The sequence below is a fragment of the Epargyreus clarus genome, unplaced genomic scaffold, assembly GCF_041222505.1.
Source record: "Epargyreus clarus isolate Ecla_fem2 unplaced genomic scaffold, WU_Ecla_fem_2.2 ptg000005l, whole genome shotgun sequence".
NCBI lineage: Eukaryota > Metazoa > Arthropoda > Insecta > Lepidoptera > Hesperiidae > Epargyreus > Epargyreus clarus.
The window spans coordinates 355,732-363,609 of NW_027332213.1; the positions used below are offsets into that span (position 1 = coordinate 355,732).

Consider the following 7,878-nt stretch of genomic DNA (forward strand, 5'->3'; position numbering starts at 1 on the left):
CTAATAATGCTTACGAAAAAAAGTTTATAAATTATTAAAAGATATATTCTCCTATTTTAAACGACTGAATACATAATTTCATAAATTATATTATAAAATATTCGTAATAAATAAATTACTACGAAATATCAAAGGAGTAGGAATGTCCCTTCGTTAATATATTCAATACAATTACATAAGAATGTTGAGAATAATAATGTCTAATAATAAATCAGAATCGGTACACACGAAAGTATGTATCGTTCAGAGATAGAAGAACAAGAATAGGCTTGTTAACAAATATTTTAAAAATTATGTTCATGTATCAAGTTCAGTATCACTTTACAACGATTTTATTATAATTAATTTTAAGTTAATAGCTCGACTCATAAAATTTTAAGCATATAACAGATTCTCTCGAGAATACCGAAAAGTAAACAAACACCTTACTGTTATTATGTATTACTATTACTAATTATTATTCATGTGTGCGTGGATGGACAAATCCAAAACTAGCTAATCTTATAAAGATTAGCGAAAATAGTTAGGAATGAAAATTAAATCTGCATCGTTAAATTTGTAATAATCCCTAGCCGAGAATCGAACTAGCTCATTTTATAACAAAACACAGCGTTTTGCACGACTCATGATGCGAAGCATCAGAGAGTGCTTTACGATCGAAAAATTTTTTTCGCTTCATTTTGGCGGCTATTTTTATTATTATAGCCTTGATAGTTCACGGAATCAAGATATTTTGCATACTATTGTCGAGATAATTTAATGGAGATTAATTCCATATTTTTTAAAAATTGATTTACTGCAATAGAATTGGAAAAAACACCAAAATAGGTCAAAAAAATTTCCTGTCCGTCATGTGTGAAACCTGAAAACACTGTAACTTGTGAAAAAATCCATCATTTGAGTTAATTTTTTTTTTTTTAAATTCTAATCGACGATTGTAGGTCACTGAATGCGAATGATTAATTAATTCAGTGTCGTTGAATTGCAATTAATAAAAAACGAAAACTACAAGACTATCTATAGATATTATGTACATTTATTCCACCAGGGGCGCTTGTGCAGTACCTTCTTCCTACTACAGCTGTTTTTTCGGCAATTAATTTTGAACGCCTTAAGTTTTTTTTTTTTTTTATATTTCATAATTAAATGAGCATTATGAGTCGTGCACTTTTGGATTTTCCAAATTTATATTATTCTACTTTTGTCTTAAATAATCATTTTCATAATATTTTTGTCGTTAAGCAGATACGAGTAAGGTGGAACGGTAAGCACCAGTCGTTGATATGGTTATCAGAGGTACTGTGGAGGAGCCGATATTATCTGAGAGTGCGCCAAATCAAACAGGGTTAGAGTCAGCGGTACATAAAATTATAGGGTTGTTAACATATTTATGCGTAAATATTTACCTAGTTTATATTTGAAAAATAATTATAATCAATAAGTTGATTTCGTTTTCAGCCTATTACTGTCCTACTGTTGGACACTGGTTTCCTCTTAGAGTTAAAGGGGTTTGGACATTGGATCATAGGCTAACGTGGTGGCTATTTGCGGATTGATAGACTTTACACACTTTCGAAAGCTTTGTAGCTCTCTCAGGTGTGTAGTTCCTTCTCCGTTAAATTAATAATTGATATCTAGCAAGCATATTACTTTGAAAAACAGAAGATGCGCCGCAACCGCCGCAACCACTGATTGAGAGAAATATGTAACTGGAACTAGAATTCATAACTAAAACTGTAAGAGTTTTAATTTCTGCACTAACAAAAAATACTTTTGTGCGATATAAAAGTCAGCTATATTTTTGTTCTATTTTTTATTACCGTATATAACAATGTGACCAAACGGGCTTGTATGACCCTGGTTTCCATCAGAACACTAGTAGGTATTGGCATTCGGGATACTCTCGGCAGCACCTATGCCGTCCTGTATTTATGTGACAGGCGCAGTTGGCACGCAACGCCGGGGGCGGTGCGATGCTCGCGCTTTATTTATGCAATAACCGGAAACAACTGGCATATTGCCGGTATTTGATGTACCGTTTTTTCAAAAAAAAAAATGAAAACGCCCTCAAAGTGTTTAAAATTATATCGATACAATCTTTTGATCTAATATTTATGTCTCTTTAAAATTATGACATTTACAATCTCATTATTCCTGAATCATCTTTCCGAACAATTTATTTTTCCATCTCTAAATTAGTGTCTGTATTGCATCTATTTTACGAAATGAACTAAAGTAACAATACCTCGTATGAAGCTAGAAAGCAAATCCAACTAATTATATTCAGTAGCGACTAAACGATTAACTTTCCTGTGATCGTCAACAACTGTTACATTGTTAATTTGTCTCTTGCCTTTTTATTAGCCTCATTTTTAAACGCCTACGACTTAAAAGTTGTTTTAAGTTTACATGATGATGAGATAATTAATCTATAATTAGGTCTTTGACATTAAAATAAGCAATGTATTCCAAAGGCAGAATGCATTAAAAATATTTCAATTTTATTTTTATCATCAGAAAGCTAAATCAGAAAGCTTTGTTTATGTTTCCTTTCCGTATCTCCTTTGATACTATCATCAATTCCGAAGCCAATCCACATTCGAGATAAATCTTTCAGAAAATTGTAGTGGCTTCCTGGCAACGGAATCAACCGGGCGATTAGACGGATTTCCACCCGATAGAATCCGGCTTACCTAGTGTTTGTACAAATAATGTAATTCAAGACACTATCAGCCCGGATCGTAGACGGTTCTTAAACACCGTAGTCCTGGGATCCTCTGGTGATGAGATCAATTTGTATTGCCTTCCTCTAAACCCCCAAACAGCTCGCAATCAAACAAATTACGGCCTTAAGTGCTCCGCTTAGAGCGAAATTTCGGTCGTAAAACTCCTGCTAGCGGTCTAAAGTCACAATAAAGCAGGAGATGGGGATTGAAAGCGACCGGTTCAACGAGACCTGAACACGTTCTCCTCGTTGCCTCTGCGTGGTCTGATATAGTTGGACATGAGAAGGGGTGGGTAGGCCATTGAAAGCTGGTCCTCCATAGTTAAGCTGTAATTGTATGTAATTTGTGCGCATGAGATGCGGCGTGCCAAAGCTTCGTTAGGACTGTGCGGTATGCAGCGGTGTATTGCTGGACTTATGTGTCCATTTCGGAGAGAATTGGGCTATCACTACACAATTGAAAGACATGGCTTTTAGGGCCTATTAACGTTGCCGAGACAAGCTTCGAAGCTTAGTAAGCTCACGTTAATTGCGATGGTTGTTTGTATTGGGTACTAAACTGCTAAAAGCACCATCAATTCAAATTCAAAGACATTAGGTTTCTATTTAGACTGTACTTGGCACAATTTTATATTCCAGACAACAGAGTGGGAAAGGCAATTTAAAAATATAAATGTACATTTTATCTTGAGTTTTAGGACCAATTGTACTCGTAGGTATCGTCTTTATTTTTGTTATTCTCTGCATTTACTTCAAGTATTTTAATTTATAACTGGATTCCGAAGTTGGGTTATCATTCGCCACTTAATAAATACAGTTACCTCGCTTCATAAACTACGTCGGGTATTTCGACTACAAACTGATTACGGGGAAGTTTTCCCAAAACTATAACTCCATAATTAAATTAACGGTTACAACAAAACTCAGTACAATCCAGTCCCGTTGCTTTGTCCTGTCCTTTGACAAAGTTCTATTAGCGTAGGACTTCATCTTTTTGCTGTGACTTTTGCAAATTAAGCTCATTAGAGTGAGCGCGCGCTCTTATCAACTTCGTCTGCGTTCTTCAACAACTTATTTCCTAGATGGGCCCACAGGTCTGTCCAGGCCTGGCCCATAATAAGCCGTACCTTGAAAACCTTTAGGTCTACAATAGCTTGAGAGGTACCAGCCGTCCCCTGCGTCTCCGAAGCTAAATGGTTTGAGAATTACACTGAGATTCTGCGAGTTAAGACTTTGTGAAAAACTATTTTTGGGACTAGCATTATAGAAATACCTTTGAGGCAGTTCTTCTGGACTTGAAACAATGGGCATTAATTTACAAATGTTTTTATTTTTTGGAAATCCAAATTATGTACTTACAGGGCATAAGTATTTTAGTCGAGATAGGTACATTTATTTAAATCTCTTTTCATTTACATTTCAAAACTTCAAAAGGGTGTCTTAATAAATAAATTCGTTTCAGAAGCAGCTCACCTAAATATTCATGTTTTTCGTCAAGTTCACAAAAATACGAGAAATTCGTCTTTTATGTACCTGTAATTCATCACACCTTTTCAAATTCAAGATTGAATGGAACCCAAATTGAAAATGATAATTTTCGCAACAAAAATCCCGAATTAATTCCAAAGACCTTTGACATGAGAAAAAAGATGAGATTTTCCGCAACACCTCCGCAACATAATAATTCATTACGTGACCAGAAGCAACATTTTATTCCTTTCATTGGAAATGGCAAAATTTTAAGTGGAATTCGCACGAACAAATCACTCGCCCCCGAGACGGGAATGAGATCTTATAAAAGAAAGGCGGCCGATAAAAAGCAAATGTTTCAGGGATCCGCGGATTTGCGAAGAATTCCTATCAGACTTGTTTCTGACTTACAGAAATAATAGTTAAGAGGCGTAGAATAGAAGCTCACGGGGCTAAGCAAGTCCCTGAAAAATCAAGGGTAACATTAAATCCACTTTCAGAAACGGGCGATTCCGGCGACTTGATATCAAACATTGAATTCCTTTTTGTAATGAGCCTAAATACGATTTTTTCTTTTTACACGAACATACAGTTTTACATGCAGTCAAGTAGGCAGCCGACCTGATGAGCTTAAATAATTATTTCCGTAGAATTCTACGATCACTTTCATACAGAACATGTATTTGCCCTAATATCGATAATCTGTGTTGCTATTCTTGAAAACTGAGATAAAGTCAACAAAGTTCGCTTGTTGTGGCACGACGAGTCTTTACTATCTTCCACTTCCGTAACTTCCGTACGCTGATTTAAAGGATGCACTGAAGCATCTGTATGAAGTATTGTAACTTCTTGAGTCCTCGAACGGAGAACTTCTGTACTACTTGGAAATTGTACTACTTGAACTACTTGCAAATGTTTATGAGTTCACATAACATCAAGTGTATTGCAAGCCAGATTATTTCTTTAATGCATATACTCTACGGAACTCTTAAGCTACACCGTTTCACGCTTGCCGGCATTTGTACCTTCCACAAGATTATAAAACTTGTTTACGACTTTTCGCGACGTGTAAAGGCGTTTTACACGAAATATGAATATATCGGTTTTTTTCAAAGCTGTCTTCTGTTTGTTACGCTATTGAGGAAAACGACGCACTTATGTTTTTATTTTCTTTTCTCTCGCGAATCAATGTGGTTGATTGCATGACGTGTGTGGGATTTTATATGTTCTTTTACGTCATACTCAACATCTATTGAGAGTTGTGACATATGTACTAATGGCTGCTTTTTATTGACTCTCGAGATTCTTAATAACTTGAGACGTTTGGGACGTACACAAAGAATTGTACAGAAACAACGTATTTGAAGAGAGTTAATGTTGCTCATGACGGCTTAGAAATGTAGACGTGTAATATATAAAGATTACAGATTTGTAAATGTCAGTTGTGGCTAGATTTTTTAATGCAAACCTAATGTAGCAATAGCAACGGAGGCATACTCCTTAGTTACTACAATTACAAAATCCTATCAATTATGACAAGGAACATAAAAATCCACAGACCACTTCATTTATTTCTTCAAAAGGTCTTATAAGTTTACTACGTCTTATTCCTGATTATGTAAATTGTAAGTTAAACTCACTACTGCCTTGCATACTATAAATTTTTAGTCATTATGAATTTTATTACTATTGTGACATGAAAAGGTGAAGAGTTATACCGCATACATTTACCTTATGTGTGTTACCTGTTGAGTGTGAGTAATAAATATAAACATAAACATGAAAAAAGCCAATAATATCTTCAAACTTGTAACTAAATTACAAGCGATAAAATTGAATATCTAATTTTATTAAGACACAAGTAAAGAGGGTCAGGTGAAGAAGCTTTGTATGAATACATATTAACTAAACATCATTTCAAAATCAAAAAATGTAAATTTGCAATTTAAGTGGTTAAAATAAATTTATATTAAACTAAAACTTATGATTGTCATTTTAAACGAATATTATAAATATTATAACAATTATTTAAGTTTTTAACTTTTAATTAAGTATATAAAAATAGTAATAAAGATATAGCGTATGCTTTCTCACTATATTAACTTGGCTGCCGCACTGTCATGCGTCAGATGTCGTAAATTACCAAAACATGCTAATATTATTGTCTCATTACCGATTTGGATGTAATAATATTTAGATTGTGAAAGTAGTGTCGTCTATTTACTCTATATTGGGTATAGAGAGAGATTTTGATTAAGAATTTCCTCATACATATATTTTGACAGTGATGTAAAGTTGATTCCAGCGTTGTCGAATTAAAAGTGTTGTAAGAGAATGAACTTACCCGAGGTGTTCATTCAATCTATAAAAATCGTCAAGTTCAGATATTTGATTGAAAAAGCATTGAATAGATTGATTATTAACAACAGTTGTACAGGGATAGCAACGAAACTGTGAGTGTGACCCACCTCAGTCAAGACTCTAATCTTATCTGGGGTTGATTACAAATGACCATAAGCAGCAGTAGTCACTTACCATCTGAAAAATTCTGGCTAGTTTGCTCTTTGACAATATTATAAAAAAATTAAAAGCCGACATCATAAAAACAGTGCGACTTGGTATTGACCTATTTGTTGTTACTCCTAAGATTAAAAACAAATCATATGTCTCCCTTACACACCCTTCAAATTTGAACACAGTAACAGTAATATGTTTAACACTGTTCTAGACTAGTTAACCATCGTTCTGAAGACTAGGTAAGACTGTTCTTCTTTGGTCCCTGTAGTTCCGGGACTAGAATAGGGCTACGGTATCCCCTACCTGTCGTAAGAGGCGACTAAGAGTGGGAGCTCGAACCGTTCAGTAAGCGACTCCGGGAAGGACGGCGGCATGTGTGGTCGCATACCTTCGTGAACACCAGATGGTGTGGGAGGAGCGAAAAGTGCTCCCCCAGAGCAGAGCCCGATCGGGGCATCGCCCTTGGAGGGCTCTGGTTGCGTTCCGTCGGAGATCCCGGAGTTCCCCAACAAGCGTCGAGGACAGCTACCGGGAGGGTTTTAGTGTGGTAAAAATCCCACATAACCCGGCGTCGCTCCCACGTCGTTGGGTACCTTTTGAAAGTTTCCCCCTCGATACGAAAAAAAGGAAAGACTGTACTTTACGATATGCCATGAAACATTTCAGTTTGGTTCCCCTCTCTCCCGTCATCTCGCGCATGCGCTCTTTGTATTTATCAGAACCGAATTAAAATTACAGTTGTATCTGGCATCAGCCTCCATAGCTCAGGGGATAGAGCAATGGTCTTGCAAGCCAGTGGTCGGGAGTTCGAATCTCTCTGGAGGCATGGAACGTTCGAAACGGCGTTTTTTAAACTTTTTTGTATAGAAAGTTACACTGTAATAAGTAACTTCAACTTAAACAACATTTTATTCATTTTACTTTTTTGGATGTTTTTCTTTATATTTGGAAAGAAACTTACTATGGAAACCTTAGTATTACTTTGACCAATCTTTAATAAGAAATATTGTGAAGACGTAAATTAGTTTTACATTTTATATACCGTCCGTTTCTTATAAAACAGAATATTTATTACGAAGAACTGACTTCAGATGACAATCTGATCTTGTAAAACAAAAGGGTTTCCGATTACGAAACTATAAGCAGGTTATATTGGTAGACCTCGG

At 35.5% G+C, this 7,878-nt stretch overlaps 1 non-coding gene across 1 annotated transcript; it reads left to right on the forward strand.

Moving 5' to 3' along the window:
• Nucleotides 1–7,465: 7,465 nt before the first annotated feature.
• TRNAA-UGC (transfer RNA alanine (anticodon UGC)) lies at nucleotides 7,466–7,538 on the forward strand. The gene has a single exon. It is a non-coding gene; the product is annotated as a tRNA-Ala (tRNA).
• Nucleotides 7,539–7,878: the final 340 nt, after the last annotated feature.